The 20,227-nt window shown below is 42.5% G+C and overlaps 1 protein-coding gene and 1 pseudogene across 1 annotated transcript in view; one reads left to right on the top strand and one right to left on the bottom strand.

The window, feature by feature from the left end:
* The window catches only part of ntrk3a (neurotrophic tyrosine kinase, receptor, type 3a), a 983,676-nt gene that overhangs the window by 122,674 nt on the left and 840,775 nt on the right, over nt 1-20,227 (bottom strand). The gene's annotated exons all lie outside the window — the stretch shown is intronic.
* On the top strand, nt 10,453-10,553 carry LOC134356030 (U6 spliceosomal RNA; annotated as a pseudogene).

Genomic DNA, 20,227 nt, shown 5'->3' on the forward strand with positions numbered 1-20,227 from the left:
GACACATCAGTCTTGGAGGAATAGCAGCAACTGCTTCCTTAAATGTTTCAGAGTTTCTCGGGTTTACATAGGATTGCTTTCCATGTCCAGACTGTCTAAAGGTTAAACCCTTTGACAGGGGTGCGGGGAGTAGCAGTGATAGTGGAGTACGTCCTGCTACAAGTTCACTCAGGCGGTTCTGGTCTCATTCAGGTGGACTTTCACTATTATACTGATGCTCATTCACTATAGCAGTGAAAGTTGCTCTTCAATGGCCACTGAGAGGCAAATTGCTCTTTAAGCTTCACCGTCTTGGACACAAACCACAAGGCTTCCTAAAAGCTGAGCGGGGAACCACTCAATAAGTGTAGGAAGTTAAAGTCATGACTGATAGATGGTAGTTATGGTGATGAAAAAATGAGGGAAATAATCAAGCGCGGACATTGTGAGGTCATGTAACTAAACAGAAATTGCTGGAAATATTTGGCATCTGTGAGGCATGTTTTGAGGAAGAGTCGCAGACCTGAAATATTAATTGTTTCTCCTTTTCCTGATGCTGTCTGACTTTGTGCTTCCAGAATTTTCTGTTTATATTTTTGATTTCCAGCAACCTTTCTGCAGTTTTATGATTTTTTTTCGCAGTTGATGTCATTGTAGTATATATGGGTGCGTAGATGTGACTTTTGATACACTGATTTCCAGACATTGCTGTCAATTGAGAGTTTACTGCTTTCAATCAAGAACGTTTGATGGTAGCTCGATCTCTCCATTGGCCTAGTAACTAGCAATACTCAATAGCCTACAGATATTGCAGTCACATGATGAAGTAACAAGGGAAAATTTAGCTGGGTGGTTATGGCAACAAGGGAGGTGTAGAAACAAGACACAAGCAAGATCAAGGTCGAAAAAGAATGTACATTCCTGATGGATTTGCCTACTTACCTCATGTATATATTGCAGAAGAGCCTCTCCCACTTAATTAATGTTTAGGGTTTGTTAGTCAGAGATATCAGAGATCCTAAAGATTAACTGTACAGTTTGGTATAGAGGCTTCAATGCACAGGATCACAAGAGGGTGCAGAGGGTAACAAACTCAGCGAGCTCCTCTACAGGCAAAATCCTCCCAACCATTGAGGACACCTTCAAGCAGCGTGCCTCAAGTAGGCAGCATCCATCACTAAGCGTTCTCACCATCCAGGATATGCCATCAGGTACCCCCTCACGGAGAAGGTACAGGAGCCTGAAGACCCACACTCAATAATTCAGAAACGCTCCACCCTCATATATCTGAATGGTCCATGAACCCATGGACAAAACCTTCATATTCTTTTCTTTAACTATTTACTTGTTTTTATAATTTATAGTCAGTTTATATCCTTGAACTGTACCATTCCTCCAAGAGGACCACAACCTTGTTGCAGGGTGTAGATGCTTGCGTGCCTCAATGACCCAGAGAGCTATGCTGGCTGGGGTCAGGGCCTTGTGCTTTGGTTCTTGTTGGGTCACCCATGCCAAACAGGTCAAAGAGCAGAGGCTAGACTAAGAGAGGTTCACTGGACCTCTTGTTTCAGGGGTTCAGCTCAGGGCTAACAGCCCTGAATAGTCAAAGACATTGTTATATTTGTTATATTGAATTGTTATACAGACAGAGATAGAAGACATTCATTGCGGCCCTAACCACCAGTGGCATAATGGGCAATACGTGAACTGTATCGATGCCACAAAACAACAAATTTCACAGCATATGTATGCTAGTGGTCTTCAAATGCTGAAACCCATCCATTTCAAGATTTGATGTGTTGTGTTTTCAGAGATGCTCTTCTGCACACTGCTGTTGTAACTCATATTTATTTGAGTTACTGTTACCTTGCTGCCAGCTTGAACCAGTCTGGCCATTCTCTCTGACCTCCCTCATTAACAAGGCATTTTCGCCCATAGAACTGCCGCTCACTGGATGTTATTTATTTGTCACACCATTCTTTGTAAACTCTAAAGACTGTTTTGTGTACGAAATTAGCAGTTATCGAGATGCTCAGACCACTCCATCTGGCACCATCTGGCACCAGTCAAAGCACAGTCATTACACAATCAAAGTTACTGAGATTACATTTCTTTCCCCACTCCAACTTAACAACAACTGAACCTCTTGACCCTGTCTGCATGCATTGAGTTGTTGCCACATGATTGGCTGATTAGATATTTGCATTAACAAGCAGGCAGGTGTACCTAATCAAGTGGACACTGGGTGCATGTCAGGTAATAATAAATCTGATTAACTAGGTGAACCTTTAAAGACAAGAACGGGATCTTTCCCAGCAATACTGTGGCTAATTCACAAAACATTTAACCAGGAAACATACACTGGCTTATAAACGGAAAAGGGTTCATTCCATTCACCATCTGAACATTTGGGAAATCCTGACGAAGGGTCTCGGCCCAAAATGTCGACTGTACCTCTTCCTATAGATGCTGCCTGGCCTGCTGCGTTCACCAGCATTGCGTGTGTGTGTTATTTGGGAAATGAAATAATTTTCTGTTTATGAAGTTGATGGAATTTTCAGGGTTGGTGTTATAAATTCAACTGCAATCAATAGTATTTTCACTAATGGGAATCCATCCACTTGGAAAGTGTTGATGGTTTCTCTTTCGCTCTTTCTTTGTCTTATTCGGACCTTTGTAGAAATAAATGAACTCAGAGGGATGCATAAACAGGGCAGACGTGATGTGTCTAGCAGCAATGACTGCTAACTAACTGTGACTAATATCACCAGAGTTTGCCTGGGTGACTCCAATGCATATAAAGTTAAGCACTGTTGTCACCTTCACAGCTGCCTGCAAGGCTACTGTGAGAAACAGCTTGCAGTGACTGACGCATCTTACAATAGCTTGAGAAGGATAAGAGCAGTCTTCTCAATTACAGCCATGGGATAATTATTCAGGTTGGACCTTTGAGATCCATGGATCTTGCATCTCAGGTTTTAATGGTTCAGGCTCAGGCCCCCTGCATATCATCTGCCAGTTTCCTTTCTTTCATTTTCTGTCTCCTCAGCACCCTCCCTCAAAGTGCAGGAATAATGAAATCTCCACAGGGAATTGGCATTATTTCACTTCTATTAAATGCTCAGCAACTAGAAGAAGGAGACAGGCAAATAAGATATTCAGGCCTTTGTTACCACTCCTGTGGTTCCAGTGACTTCCAAGTCCTGAATACCCACAATCAATGCACCATTTCTTTGAGATGTTGGGTGATGTTGATCAGTCACAGCCACTCCCTGTGAATGGACTGTCTAAACGGAGTCGGCTCCATTTTGGGTACTAGCCTACAAAGTACCCAGGACATCTTGAAGGAGCAGTGTCTCAGAAAGGCAGCGTCCATTATTAAGGACCTCCAGCACCAAGGGCATGCCCTTTTCTGGTGAACGTAGCGGGCCTGGCAGCAGGCCAGGAAAAGGTACAGTTGACGTTTTGGGCCGAGACCCTTCGTCAGGACTAGAGATGCTGCCTGGCCTGCTGCGTTCACCAGCAACTTTTATGTGTGTTGCTTGAAATTCCAGCATCTGCAGATTTCCTCGTGTTTGCATGCCCTTTTCTCACTGTTACCATCAGGTAGGAGGTACAGAAGCCTGAAGGCACACACAACAATTCAGGAACAGCTTCTTCCGCTCTGCCATCTGATTCCTAAATGGACATTGAACTCTTAAACACTACCTCACTTTTTTAATATATATTATTTCTTTTTTTCATGATTTTTGTATATTCAATATACGTATTCTGTAATTGATTTACTTATTTACTTTTTTTTCTTCTATGTTATGTATTGCTTGAACTGCTGCTGCTAAGTTAACAAATTTCCTGACACGTGCCGGTGATCATAAACCTGATTCTGATGTAAGTAGCAGCACAACATTGGAGTAAGCTGCATGCAATTGGAACTTGCAATTTACATTGTGATGGCGTGTTTTTGGACTGATTGAGTGACATAGTGCTTTGCTGTCTCTGAGAGAATTTGGTGAGGTTTGCAGCGGAGAGTGCAGACCGGAGGCCTGGACAGCTGGAGAAGGAGCGTGAGCCATGATCAACTCCAATGCTTCTCTCTGATGGAGGCTTCGAGAACATGAGAGCACGGTTGACTCCATGCTTTTCTACAACTGAGGCATCAAGCAAGGTAGAATTTGATAAGGATAAGAGCGGAGGACGGGTGGTGTTTGGTGCCGTCTGCTTCCATTTGACCGACCTTCCTCCCTCGCTCGCTAGCTAGCTGCTGTCAGAAGAACGTGCAGGACTCTCGTTGCAAGGATTGATCAGAGAGGCGGTGGACTCATTTTGGGGACTTTAGGGTTCATGTTACATGTGTTTCTGGATTCTGGTTACTCTTTTTTTCTGCTGTTTTTGTGCAGTTTGTTTAGGGTGATCAATGTGGTCTGGGGCACCTCAGTGAAGAAGGCTTTGCTCTGCAAAGGACTAGTGGCACAATGCTGACTTGAACTAAACTGAGTCGGACTGTGGTCGGATGCTTCCGGGATGCTGCTTCGGCAAGTTGGCGGCGCTGGAGGTTTACCGTCTGCGTGAGATGATGAGACTTTCGAGAGACTCTGAGACTTTTACTGTGCCATGGCCTGTTCTTATCAAATCACGGTATTGCTTTGAACTGCTGTAACTATATGTTATAATTATGTGCTTTTTGTTAGTTTTTAAGTCGGTTTGTAATATGTTTTCGTGATATCATTCTGGAAAAACATTTTTATCATTTCTTAATGCATGCATTACTAAATGACAATAAAAGGGGACTGCGTGTCCTCATAATCATAACCATAATCATAATCTGTTCTTTTTTGCGCGTTGGGTGTTCGATGTTTTCTTGAATGTGTTCCATGGCATTTCTTTGTTTTGTGGCTGCCTGAGGGAGGTCGAATTTATACATACTTTGATAATAATTGTACTTCGAACTTTGAATTTGCAGCCTTTTAGAAGATATGGTAACTGAGGTGTTAATCAGCCTGCTGAGTGTAAATGGGAACTCACTTATTTGTGAGTTAAAAAAAAGAACAGGCATCTAATAACAAGCTACTATAATGATAATGCAATCCTATCTATAAAGAGAAACTGAACTCTGTCTTGGTCTCTCTAGGTAACAACAGAGCTATTCAAGACTGCAAGTAATTTTATAAACTCACTGATGAGACATCAGAGAACTGACTTTTGGATGGACCAAGGTCAAGTGGGATGCGTAGCACTGCCAAGCCTTATCACACAAAGGCACGATGCAGAATTTAACATCACTCACTTCTTCCTATTAAAGAGTTCTGGGTGCTTTTATCTGAAAATGTCAAACCATGACAGGCTGATTCACACTTTGGCAAATTCTCCATCATAAGGAATTTGCATTGGACGTAATTGACAGAAACAAAGTCTCAACAATCAGAACACGTATCTGAACATCTGAGAAATTACACAACATTTTAAAAACAGGGTCACAGTCTTAAAGTAACGGGCTAGCCACTCTGGACTGAGGTGAGAAAATTTATTCTTCTTCCACAGCCTAGAGAGTGTTTGGAATTTTCTGCCCAATAGCTTGTGCTTGTGCATACCTGATGGCATGAACATCAACTTCTCTAATGCCCCACCTCCCCCTCGTACCCCATCTGTTACTTATTTTTATACACACATTCTTTCTCTCACTCTCCTTTTTCTCCCTCTGTCCCTCTGAATATACCCATTGCCCATCCTCTGGGTCCCCTGCCCCACCTCCTTGTCTTTCTCCCCGGACCTCCTGTCCCATGATCCTCTCGTATCCCTTTTGCCAATCACCTGTCCAGCTCTTGGCTCCATCCCTCCCCCTCCTGTCTTCTCCTATCATTCCGGATCTCCCCCTCCCCCTCCAACTTTCAAATCCCTTACTCGCTCTTCCTTCAGTTAGTCCTGACGAAGGGTCTCGGCCTGAAACGTCGACTGTACCTCTTCCTAGAGATGCTGCCTGGCCTGCTGCGTTCACCAGCAACTTTGATGTGTGTAGCTTGTGCAGGTTCAGTGACTGAGCATATTCGAGGCAGAGTTAAGTAGATTCTTGGATAAGAAAGAAATAGAAGAAAGAGGCTCTGCAGTAAAAGATTCAGTGGAGGAGAAGGCTGAAAGATCAACGCAGGTTCATGTTCCTAAAGTGTTCTCACACGTCAGCTCATGTGTTAATCCCTCTTTGTGGGACTAAACCATGTTTTGACCTGAAATATTAATTCTCTTTCTCTCTCCACAGATACCGCCTAACCTGTTGTACACTTGAATGCTTTCTGTCTTACTTCAGATTTCATGCTCTGGAAAGACTGCAGTTGAGAATCTTCTTTGTACCGAGTTATTTAACTTCAGCTTGGACAGCAATTAGATTGAGATGGAGAGCCAATATTCACTTGTGTCACCACTGTCAGGTGTTCTAAAGGCAGTCAGCCTCAAAGATTGCACTGCAATCAAAGTGAAAGACTGATACCCTGCCTCGGGGGAGAGGTGAGGTAGATGCAGTGAGACATTGAATATAATCAAAAGAAGCATAATCTCATCAAATAGAAAAACAATCTGAAGATCCTGAGAAATAATAGAATCGTGGGTCATAGAACACCTTACAAACTAATTTTTCTCCTTCCTGCCTGATAGAGCCTCAGACACCAAATGTGTGCTCAAATCATCTTCCTTTATGTGGCCAATTTATTAGGCACAGGAGTGGAACTGGATGTGGCCCTTTTGCTACCACAGCCCATCCACTTCAAGGTTCAATGTGTTGTGCATTCAGAAATGCTCTTCTGCACACCACTGTTATAAAGCATGGTTATTTGAGTTACTGTCATCTTCCTGTCATCTTGAACCAGTCTGGCCATTTTTCCCTGGCCTTTCTCATTAACACAATATTCTTGCCTGCAGAACTGTTCTCACTGGATGTGTTTTTTTTTGTACCATTCTCTGTGGTGCATGAAAATCCCAGGAGATCATCCCCAGTTTCTGAGATACTCAAACCACCCCGTCTGGCTCCAACTATTTCATGTTCAAAGTCACTTAGATCACATTTCATCCCCACTCCCTGATGTTTGGTGTGAACAACAACTGAACCTCTTGACCCTGTATGCATTCTCTTCTGCATTGAGTTGCGGCTACAGGATTGGTTGATTAGATATTTGCATTAGCAAGCAAGTGCAATGGTGTACCTAATAAAGTGGCCACTGAGTGGCTATAATCATAGTCATAGTCATAGTCATACTTTATTGATCTCAGGGGCAAATTGTTTTTTGTTACAGTTGCACTATAAATAATTAAATAGTAATAGAACCATAAATAGTTAAATAGTAATATGTAAATTATGCCAGTAAATTATGAAATAAGTCCAGGACCAGCCTATCGGCTCAGGGTGTCTGACCCTCCAAGGGAGGAGTTGTAAAGTTTGATGGCCACAGGCAGGAATGATTTCCTATGATGCTCAGTGTTGCATCTCAGTGGAATGAGTCTCTGGCTGAATGTACTCCTGTGCCCACCCAGTACATTATGTAGTGGATGTGAGACGTTGACCAAGATGGCATGCAACTTAGACAGCATCCTCTTTTCAGACACCACTATGAGAGAGTTCAGCTCCATCCCCACAACATCACTGGCCTTACGAATGAGTTTGTTGATTCTGTTGGTGTCTGCTACCCTCAGCCTGCTGCCCCAGCACACAATAGCAAACATGCTAGCACTGGCCACCACAGACTCATAGAACATCCTCAGCATCATCCGACAGATGTAAAGGACCTCAGTCTCCTCAGGAAATGACTGAAATTATGACTGAAATTACTGAATGACTGAATAATGACTGAACTTAAAGATTTCTGGGTTTAAGTCAGAGGAGACAAGAGAAGAAGCAATGGACTCTTTGGGGACTAAAACAGTACTAGAAGGACAGAAAGACCAATGAAGGGAGCTATTTGAGAACCTCAATACATTTTAGTATAAAATTAATAGTTGGCAAAAGTAATTTAAAGAGAGGATCGTGAGTGCTGATCTGTTATGAGTCAAAGACCTTTCTCAGCGCCATTATCTGGTGCTTGCTTATTTTGATCCTGTCATCTTACTGTGGCTGAATTCAATGACTATCAATTATTTAGTTGATTACAAGGAGATCTGTGCGTTCTGATTAATTTTAAATGAGATATGAACTTGTGGCTCTTTCAATATTTCCTATTTGAATACCTCCAAAAGAAGAGCAGAGTGCATATAGCAGGCATGCAAGTGCATGTTTAGTATTTTGTTTTTCATCTAAGACAATAAACATTCCACCAATGGAGCTGCTTGCCCCAGCCAGCACCACCTCTCCATCACAATATTTTGAAATGTGGCCTACCCACAGCCAACTTTTCCTCCAATACCAAACAAGCCTGCCCAAAAATCTGCCCACAGTAAACAGCTTTATTCACAGTTAAGTACTTTGGACAGCCTCCAGCACAGTCTGTCCCACATACTGGGATAACTCCCTGCAGGAAATAACAATATGCAAGGGTATTGTGAGCTGTATGCTAGTGATGGATATAACAGTGTTGCATGGTCAGTCAATGCATGAAGGAAGTTACACGACTGGTACAGGTGGACGACACAGTACTGTAGTGGTTAGCATAACTCTTCTGCGATCGGGATTCAATTCCCGCCGCTGTTGGGAATTTGTGTGTTCTTCCTGTGACTGTGCATGTTTCCTCCAGGTGTTCCGGTTTCCTCCCAAATTCCAAAGATGTACAGAGCAGAGTTAGCAAGCTGTGGGCATGTTATGTTGGTGCTGGAGGTATGGTGACACTAGCAGGCTGCTCCCAACACATCGTCAAACTGTGTCAGCCGTTGACGCCAACGACACATTTTACTCTACGTTTTGACGTTTCAATGCGGGCAGCATTTACGCCAACAACCAACACTGTTCTGGGACGTGCTGGGGAAGCTCGCAAGCTTTGCCATGTATCTGGCTCCAACATAGCATGCCCACAATTTACTAACCCTGACCTGTGTACCTCTGGAAGGTGGGAGAGAACTGGCGTGGTCACGGGGAGAGCACACAAATTCCTTTCAGGCAGTGGCAGGAATTGAACTCCAATCGCTGATCACTGCGAAGCATTATGCTAACTGCTACCGCTACCGTGCCACACGCTTACGTTGCCATGTCACCCATGAAAATATCTTTCCTCAAACACCTGAGAGAACACGGATCACTAGAATCCAGCCTCCATCACCCTTGCATATTGGCCCTGCCATTGCCAACAGCCCTACTCTCAGCGACTCAGAATCAGAATTAGGTTAATATCACTGACGTTTGTCATGAGATTTGTTGCTTTGTCGCAGCGCTACAGTGCAATACGTAAAAACACAATAAATTACAATGAGAAATATATATACAATAACTTTATACTTTATTGTCACCAAACAATTGATACTAGAACGTACAATCATCACGGCGATATTTGATTCTGCGCTTCCCACTCCCTGGATTACAAATATTAAATATTAAAAATAGCAAAAACTAATAAATATTAAAAATTTAAATTATAAATCATAAATAGAAAATAGAACTTAACTTATCTTAATTAAGTAAGTAGTGCGACAAAAGCAAAAGTTAGTGTTCATGGGTTCATTGACCATTCAGAAATCTGATGGTGGAAGGGAAGAAGCTGTTCCTGAAGTGTCAAATGTGCGTCTTCAGGCTTCAGTACCTCCTCTCTGGCAGTAGCAATGACTAGAGGGCACATCCTGGGCGATAGGGGTCCTTAATGATGGACGTCACATTTTTGAGGCACGGATCTTTTGAAGGTGTCTTTGATACTGTGAAGGTTCGAGCCCATAATGGAGCTGGCAGTGCTTGCAGCCCTCTGAACTTTTCTCGATCCCGTGCAATGGCTTCTTCATGTCAGACGATGATGCAACCAGTTTGAATGCTCTCCATGGTACATCTGTAGAAATTTGTTAGAGTTTCATTCCCACTAACGTGAACACTGCAGTGACCTGGGAGACCAGCCCCTCCATCACCAGAACCTTCCACGTCCCACTTTCAGCCACCAGCAGCTCTACTGCTGTCATTAGCATTCCCAGGAGTTCCGACAGAAGGGTAATATTTCTCCTGATGTGTATATCCTCTCTAATGCTTCTATTTGAATTTCAAAACCAAGTCTGCATTTTCTGCTTCAGTACTAGCTTTGTAATGAGTTGTACATAGGTAATACTCTCGGCAGATGTGACTGTTTGTTTTCTGCTGGCTGACATTTTAGAGTTGTTTGTTGGGCAAAATAGGACATGGGCACTGTGCCCATGTTTATTAGAGTGGGGATTGCATGTATAAATCACCAGATGATTTGTTTTTGTTTTGTATTTTTGTAGTAGAATAATTATTGATCTGGATAATGGTCTTTTTCAGAGAGTATAATGGAATCATTTGATGCTGAATATAACCATGGAAACAGGCAGTATAGAAGGTGGACATGTGGCCCATCATAATGCTGATGGCCAAGGAGAGTTTTATATTTCGAAGATTAGCGTGGCCCCTGCACGAGAATGACATGCAATTTCTTGAAGTGTTCCATATTTTTGCTCAAGGTATCGTGACAGTTGGCAAAACGCTGCAGAGCACCAGCGATCACTGATCGGCGTACAAATCCCGCTGCTGTCTGTAAGGAGTTTGCACATTCTCCCCGTGACCGCGTGGATTTCCTCCGGGCGCTCCGGCTTCCCTCCACATTCCAAATATGTGCGATTATGTTTAGGGTGAGTACATTGTGGGCATGCTACGTTGGTGCCGGACGCATGGCGACACATGTGGGCTGCCCCCTCACAATCCTTGGGCTATATTCATCATTGATGCAAAACAACGCAATTCACTGTGTGTTTCAATATTTCAATGTACATCAGACAAAAAAAGCTAATCTCTTGAAGAGATTAAATAAAGCTCCCTGTAGTATATGGTCACCTGCTTCAAGCAGGCTTTAATTATACTGGTGCTTAAGAAGAACATGGTAACCTGCTTCAATGACTATTGTCTAGTAGCACTTACATCTACTGTGATGAAGTGCTTTGAGAGGTTGGTAATGAAATGTACCAACTCCTGCCTGAGGAGCAATATGGATCCCCTCCAATTTGCCTATCTCCGCAATAGGTCCGCAGCAGATGTGATTTCATTGGCTACTCACTCAATCGTGGAACATCTGGACAGTGAAGGTGCTTGCATCAGGATGCTCTTCATTGACTACAGCTCGCATTCAGTACTATCTTCCCCCCAAAACTAATCAACAAGCTTCAAGATCTTGGCCTTAATACTTCCATATTCAATTCGATCCTCTATTTCCCTGCGTACAGACCTCAGTCATTTTGGATGAGCAGAAACATCTCCTCCACAATCTCCATCAGCATTGGTGGCAAGCCTGTGTGCTTAGCCCCGTGCTCTACTCGCTTTATGCTTCTGACCTGAGGCTAAGCACAGCTGTAATGCCATATTTAAGTTTACTGATGACACCACTGTCGTTGGCCAAATCAAAGGTGGTGATGAATCAGCATATAGGAGGGAGATTGAAAATCTGGCTGAGTGGTGCCATAGCAACAACCTCTCACTCAACGTCAGCAAGACCAAGGAGCTGATTATTGATCTCAGGAGGGGGAAACCGGAGGTCCATGAGATAGTTCTAATCAGGGGATCAGAGGTGGAGAGGGTCAGCAAATTTAAATTCCACAGTGTTATCATTTCTGAGGATTGGTCCTGGGTTCAGTATGTGGGTGCCACTATGAAAAAAGCATGGCAGTGCCTCTACTTCATTAGAAGTTTGTGAAAGTTCAGCATGGCACCTAGAACTTTGACAAACTTCTATAGATGTGTGCAGGAGAGTGTACTGACTGGTTGCATCACAGCCTGGTATTAAAACATCAATGCCCTCGAATGGAAAATCCTACAAAGTGTATTGGATATGGCCCAGTCCGTTACAGAAAAAGCCCTCCCCACCATTGAGCACATCCACACAGAGAGCAGTCGCAGGAAAGCAGCATCCATTATTAAGGAACCCCACCATCCAGGCCATGCTCTCTTTATGCTGTTGCCATCAGAAAGAAGGTACAGGAGTCTCAGGACCCACACCGCCATGTTCAGGAACAATTATTACCCTTAATCCATCAGTCTCATGAATCAGAAGAGGATAACTTCATTCGACTTCACTTGCCCTGTCACTGAACTGTTCCCACTACCTGTGGGTTCACTTTCAAAGATTCTTCATCTCATGGTCTCGATATTTATTGCTTATTTATTCTTCTTGTTCTTTTTCTTCTTATTATTATTATTTATTGTTTTCTTTTGCTTTTGCACATGGGCTGTTGTCCGTCCTGTTGGGTACAGTGTTTCATTGGCTCTATTATGTTTCCTGGATTTACTGTGTATGCCCACAAGAAAATGAATCTGAGGGTTGTATATGCTGACATACAGTATACTGTACATACTTTGACAGTAAATTTACTTTGAACCTTTGGTCATCCAGGTTATTATCCGCATTTTTTTTTCAATGCAATGGCATCTTCTGCCTCCATTATCCTTTTAGGCATTGGGTTTCAGACCTGCAGAAACCTTTGAGTAAAAACTTTCTTTAAATGTCTTCTAATGATTCCACTATCTACACTAAACCCCAGTCAACTAGTTTTTGACCTTTCTGATAGAATATATAGCAACGTCCTGTTAACTTTCCCAAGCCTCATTTTAGCTCCTAAATTTCATTCAAAACTTCTCTTGGCTGCTGCCTTTGTTCCAAAGAAACACTTTGCCCCTTCTTAAAGGTTAGCTTTTATTTGCTACATGCACATCAAAACGTCAAAACATACAGTGAAATGTGTTGATTACGTCAACAGCCTCTACAGTCCAAGGATATGACGGGGGCAGCCCACAAACGTCACTATGCTACTAGTTCCATAACATGTCCACAATTTACTAACCCAAACCTGAATGCTTTTTTTAATTTATTGTGATTCAGTGCGGAATAGGCCCTTTGAGTCACACCACCCATCAATACCCTGATTTAATCCTATCCTAATTACAGGACAATTTACAATGACCAAATTAATCTACCAAATGGTACATCTTCGGCCTGTGGGAAGAAACCCACACGGCCACGGAGAGGACGTACATACTCCGTAGAATCAGCAGCAGGAACTGAACCTGGGTCGCCTGTACTGCAAAGTGCTGTGCTAACCACCATGCTAACGTTGTCTTTGGAATCTGGAGGGAACACAGTCACAGGGAGAACATACAAGCTCCTTACAGACGTGGCGGGAATTGAACCCCAATTGCTAATCGTAGACGCTGTAATGCATTACACTAAATGCTATGCTACCCATGTAACTAACTTACTTCATAACTAATATAACAGCTGTGAAGCCTCTTCTGCAACTCTTTGTAAACCATCATTGTCTTCCTCTTATGTAGTGACCAGAACTAACCATCGTTGTCTAGCTATGACCTAACTAGTGCCTTCTACAGTTCAGATACGACCTTCCTGCTCATATATTTGACACTTTGATTTTAAATGTAATTACATTAATTATTTGGGGAGGCACTGTAGTGTAGCAGTTAGTAGAACGGTTTACAGTGCCAGTGACCTGGTTTACAGTTGGCAAGTTAATTGGTCATTGTGAATTGTCCCGTGATAAGGTTAGGATTAAATTGGTGGGGGGGGGAATTGCTGGGTGGCGTGGCTCGAAGGGACAAAAGGGCCTATCCTGCACTGTATCAAAAAAAACCTCAGGTTCCTAATCCATTATTCTTGATTATTATAACTTATTGAGTACTGATATGTTCAAAAATATCCCAAGAGAATCAGGAGAAGACTACGACCAAACTATTAAATTCTGCCTGCTCCTGTACTACTGAACTGGTGTCCTCATATCTCGGTTCCATTCTACCCCCTTGGTTCAGTCCCTTCCCACCTACATCCATGGTGCTTCTCAAACCACCAGTCTCCTCAGTAACTTTCAATTCCCTGGGCCTGAGTACCTCGTCCAGGGAACTACTACCGAACCACTAAATGTCAAGAATGCCATAGAACCAGATGGTACAGCTGATGAAAAAAATCTGCTGCCCATTACACCAAGAGCATTTAGGGCAGCAATGAAGGTCCTCCATCTCCATCCGTCCATACCACCACACATTGATAAAGAAGGAATCTTCATTGTTGTTTCCATAACAATTCTTTTTGACCAGTCAAGGTTTTCAGCCCTGAACTGAACCTCCAAACCTGGAGGACCAGTACACCACTTTTAGTCTGGCCTCTACCCGTTGAACTGTTTGGCATGGGTGACCCTACCAACAGCTGAAGCACAGGGCCCTGACTCCAGCCAACATAGCTCTCGGTCATTGAAGCACGCAAGCCCCTAAACCCTATGGCAAGGATGTGGTCCCTTTGGAGGACAGTTCATGAGCTGACCATTATTCACATAGCTGATTTGGATTCAGTGTTTCCCTGAACTTAACTGAGACAGTTTCTCTTTTTTGCACTCTTTATTTGATTTAACTTTATATATATATATATATAAAGTAATTTACAGATTTTAATATTATGTATTACAATGTACAGCTGTAGTATAGCAACAAATTTCAAGACATATGCCAGTGATATTAAACCTGATTCAGATTCTGATTCACTGCTTACTGTAGTTAACAAAACTCTCAGTGGAAGTCAAATGAATAAAACAGTGCTGCCCCTTGAAGAAGGAAGAAAGATATGAGGATTTTCTGTATTGGATTATGTGTGAGAACCATGTCTGGGGTGATAGATTGTTTTTCACAAAAGGAACTGCAAATTGATCTGCTAGATATGGCATCTGTTATTCAAAATATTCTTAAAAACATCCAGATGAAGGGTCTCATCCTGAAACGTTGACTGTTTATTCCTCTCCATGGATGCACCTGGCCTGCAGAGTCCCTCCAGCATTTTGTGCTTGCTGCTTAAAAGGATAATTTTGTTCAGTTGTCCATGGATGGTATTGCCTCTGCCAATGAAATGGAGTAAGGCTTAGAATAAGAAATCTGGAGTTTATGCAATAAGTGGTCTATTTAGAGAGCAAGGTTGATGTAGATAGCACACATCAGTCAATTTAAACAATATACGCAGCCACCAGAGTCTGTTTAAATATTACATTGCAAAGACAAAGTTTATGGAATCCATCTTTCAAACTTCTGTTGAACCACAGTACACAAAACTTAACCAATGTATGCTAACGTCACCCGATTAAATCCAGATAATCATAAAAATAGTAACTGGAGATAGTTACATACAAATTATGGATATAAAATCAATTCTGGTCACTTTGTAGCAGTACTGTTGTCAGGTATGATATATGGGAGAATTATCCAATCGTTTCCATTCTGGCTAGGGTTATTGGTAACAACAGAGGCAGCCAATTTTGTTGACAACAGCAAAAAAAAAGGAACAGTCCATCCCAGAAAAGAAAACACGAGGCAGCTGGTTGTTGAACTCCACAAGTCTCCACACCAGTGAGATTGTCTGTCTGCTGTGGCCAATATCAACTACTCTTATCTTTTCCATTTGGTAGACCTTGAACTCCATCTGGATGCTTTCTCAATTCTCAGCTGGCTGATATCAAGGGCATAAGATGGTTTAAAGTTAACGTTGAAGACTACTGTTTTTCTTGTTAATTTATGTGGCAGGGAGAGGAGTAGCGAGAGGTATAGTTTATCTATCGTCCTGCTGCACAAGGTCATCTTCCTTCTGTATTGATGCAGGACGAGTCCTAATAAATGAATATTCCTACACTCTTTCACGTTATCCTATCCAGATTAGCCACAGAATTATTGTCCATTCTAGTTCCATGGGGGTTGATGTTGGGATCCTTTCTCCTTATACAGTATATAAATGATTTAGATGATGGAGCAGGTGGCTTTGTTACCAAGTTTGCAGATGATACGAAGATTGATGAAGGGGCAGGTAGTGTTGAGGAAACAGGTAAAACACAGAAAGACTTAGACAGATTAGGAGAATGGGTAAGAAAGTGGCAAATGAAATACAATGTTGGAAAATGCACAGTCATGCATTTTGGCAGTAGAAATAAATGTGTGGACTATTTTGTAAATGGGAAGAAAATCCAAAAATCTGAGGTGCAAAGGGACTTGTGAGTCCTTGTGCAGAATACTCTGAAGGTTAACTAGCAGGTTGAGTCGGTGGTGAGGAAGGCAAATAGTGATTTCAAGAGGTCTAGGATACAAGAGCAAGGATTTGATGCTGAGGCTTTATAAGGCACTGGTGAGGCCTCACCTTGAGTATTATAAACAGTTTTGGGCCCCTCATCTTAGAGAAGATGTGCTGGCATTGGAGAGGGCCCAGAGGAGGCTCATAAGGTTGATTCCAGGAATGAAAGGGTTATCATACAAGGAACGTTTGATGGCTCTGGGTCTGTACTCACTGGAATTCAGAAGGATTTAATTGAAACCTTTCAAATGTTGAAAGGCCTAGACTGAATAGATGTGGAAAGGATGTTTCCCCTGGTGGGAGAGTTTAGGATAAGAGGGCACAGCCTCAGGATAGAGGGTCGACCTTTCAAAACAGAGATGCAGAGAAATTTCTTTAGTCAAAGGGCAGTGAATTTGTGGAATTTGTTGCCACATGCAGCTGTGGAGGCCAGGTCATTGGGTTTATTTAAGGCAGAGATTGACAGGTTCTTGATAGGATATGGCATCAAAGGTTACAGGGAGAAGGTCAGGAACTTGGTTGAGGAGCAGAAAAAGAAGGATCAGCCATGATTGAATGGCAGAGCAGACTCGATGGGCCAGATGGCCTAATTCTGCTCCTATGTCTTATTGGATTATGGTCTTATGTTTCTCAAGAGAGCCAGGGGAACAACTCATTTCCACACCGACACCTGTAATTCCTCAGGAGGCTGAAGAAGTTCAGCATGTTCTCATCGACTTACCAATTTTTATCAATGCGGAAGAGAGACCATCCTGTCTGGTTGCATATGGGCTTGGTACGGCAACTGCTCTGCACGTGACATTAAGTGTGAAAAGAGGCAAGATTGGATGTTGGACACCTGGAGGGTGATGCTGGAGAGGTAACAGAGGAGGATAACAAAATAGTGGATGAATAGTGAGGTAGTATTTTGCATCAGTCTTCACTGTGGAAGACACTAGCAGTACGGTGGAAGTTCCAGCTGTAAGGGGGTATGAAATGTGTGAAGTTACCATAACTAGAGAGAAGGTTTTTGGGAAACTGAAGGGTCTGAAGATCAAGAAGCCAGCTGGACCAGATGGTGTACACTCCAGAATTCTGAAGGAGGTGGTGGAAGAGATTGTGGGGACATTAGTTATGATCTTACAAGAATCACTAGATTCTGGAATGGTTCTGGAAAACTGGAAAATTACAAATGCCACTCCATTATTTAAGAAGGGAGAGAGGCAGAAGGAAGAAACTGTAGGCTAGTTAGTTTGACTTCAGTGGTTGGGAACATGTTGGAGTTGATTATTAAGGATAAGGTCTCAGGGTACTTGGAGGCACATGATAAAATAGTCTATAGTCAGCATAGTTTCCTCAAGGAAAATCTTCCTGACAAATCTGTTGGATTTCTTTGAAGAAGTAACAAACAGAAGGCCTTTGAAAGGAGCCACACATGTGGCTGCTTAACAAGATACAAACCCATGGTATTACAGGAAAGATTCTAGCATGGATAAAGCAGTGACCGATTGGCAGGAGGCAAAGAGAGGGAATACAGGGAGGCTTTTCAGACTGGCTACTGGTGACTAGTGGTGTTCCACAGGAGACTGTATTGGACCAGTTCTTTTTATGTTAAATGCCAATGATATGGCTGATGGAATTGATGGGTTCATTGCAAAGTTTGCAGATTATATTAAGATACATGGAGGAGCAGGTAGTTTTAAGGAAGTAGAGAGGCTACAGAAGGACTTAGACAGATTAGGAGAGGTAAAGAAATGGCAGATGAAATACAGTGTCAGGAAGTGTATGATCATGCACTTTGGTAGAAGAAATGAAAGGATTGTTTCTTCTAAATGGAGAGAAAATGCAAAAAAAACTGAGTGGATAGGAACTTGGGAGTCCTTGTGCATGATTTCTTAAAGGTTAATTTGCAGAATGATTCTGTGATGAGGAAGGTAAATGCAGTGTTAGCATTCATTTCAAGAGAACTAGAAGATAAAAGCAAGGATATAATGTTGAAACTTTATAAAGCACTGGTGAAGCCTCATGGAGTATTTTGAACAGGTATTGGTCCCTTACCTTAGAAAAGTTTTGCTTAAGTTGGCAAGGGTTCAAAGGAGGTTCATGAAAATTATTCCAGGATTGAATGGCTTGTCATATAAAGAGTGTTTGATGGCACTGGGCCTGTATTCACTGGAATTGAGAACAATGAGGGGTGACCACATTGAAACCTATCAAATGCTGAAAGGCCTTGATAGAATGGATATGGAGAGGATCCTTCCTATGGTGGGATAGTCTAAGACCAGAGACCTCAAAATAGAGGGGTGTCCTTTTAGAATTGAGATGAGGAGGAATTTCTTTAGTCAGGGAGTGATGAACCTGTGGAATTCTTTGCCACAGGCAGCTATGGAGACCAAGTCTCTACGTATATTTAAGGCAGAGGTTGATAGATTCTTGGTTGGGCAGAGCATCAAAGAATATGGGGACAAGGCAGGAGACTGGGGCTGAGAAAAAAAACTGGATCAGCCATGATCAAATGGTGGAACAGACTCGATGGGCCAAATGGCCTAATTCTGCTCCTATATCTCCCGGGCTTAAGGTGACCAAAGAAATGGCAGAGAGTTGACGACGCAGCTTAGCAAGTCACAGGAACCAGCCTCCACTCAGTAAAGCAGCCGGCATGAGAAAGACCCCAGCCACCCCAGGCGTTTTCTCTTCTCCTCTCTCCCATTAGGCAGAAGATGTAAAAGCCTGAAGCCATATACCACCAGGTGAAAGGACAGCTTCTACCTCACTGTCATCAGACTCTTGAATAAGCAAACTGTACGATTAGTTGGACTCCTGGCCCCACAATCTACCTCATTATGATGCTGCATTTTATTGCTTGCCCTCTCTGCACTTCTGTGATAGCTTTTACACCTTATTCTGCATTGTTACTGTTCTACCTTATTCTAGTTGAATGCACTGTATATTGATTTGATCTGTATCAACAGAGGGAAGACAATATTTTCGCTGTATCCTGGCAAATGCAATAGCAATACCTTGTTAGTCGGCTGTCTACGTGGTAAGTTGAGGATTCATGTCTGCTTAGTACTGCAGTTTTTAAAGGTCTTCTGCTGCTGTTCACATTATTTTGAGACAGGATCATCTGAAAATTGCCACCTTGCCATGGTAGAGAAGTTGGTGAGTTCCTGAGATCCCAAGAATGATGTCGCCTGGAGCTTAGTTCCAACCATGGAGGTAAGGTCAAGGGGGAGGTTCCACGCAGAGAGATCCAACCAAGACCTCAACGGTGAAGCTGGCAGAAGATCATGACACATCACAACAGAAATGAAGCTGGAGAAAAGCTGGAGCTGTGAAGTGTCTCCAGTCATCTTGCATTCCATGCCGATGGACCCTGACCCATATGTTAAGGGTCGTGTGGTGGCTTCCTGTGCATCAGCCTCCCCACGTTAAACAAAGTCACACACAGACATTCTCCATTAAGAGAATAAGCCCTCAAGAGAACATCACTCTCAACTCGAGTATTCGCACCATTACTACTGTTGAGACAGACATCACCTTCCTTATTTAAATATAATTTGAAGGTACCAAGATAGATGATCATTCCACAGTCATGTAGTGATATTGATACAAGCAGCACCTCTCACTGAAGTAATATGATTCAGACCTAACTAGCTCTTCCTCATGCAGACCAAGAATATCCCTGTTCAATGTCATTTTGCTCAGATCAAGATGTTCTGTTATTTTTCAAAAGGTTATTTGAAATGCAGGGTGGGTGATTTAGGACTGAAATTAGAAATTTCTTTACTCAGAGGGTGGAGAACGTGGGTTTCACTATCACACAGAGCTGTAGAGGCTAAGTCACTGAATATATCGAAGAAGGAGACTGATAATTACTGAGGTGCAAAAAGCGTCAAAGATATGGGGAGGGAACAGGAGTATGGTACAGAGGCATTTTCATTTGATACTTTGATATGTATTTTTATTATACCTTATAGTAATTCTATGTATACCACTGTTCTGCTACTGCAAGAAGAAAACACATTCTGTTGCATATGTGAGTGATGATA

This window comes from Mobula hypostoma, chromosome 13, assembly GCF_963921235.1.
Source record: "Mobula hypostoma chromosome 13, sMobHyp1.1, whole genome shotgun sequence".
NCBI classification, from domain to species: Eukaryota; Metazoa; Chordata; class Chondrichthyes; order Myliobatiformes; family Myliobatidae; genus Mobula; species Mobula hypostoma.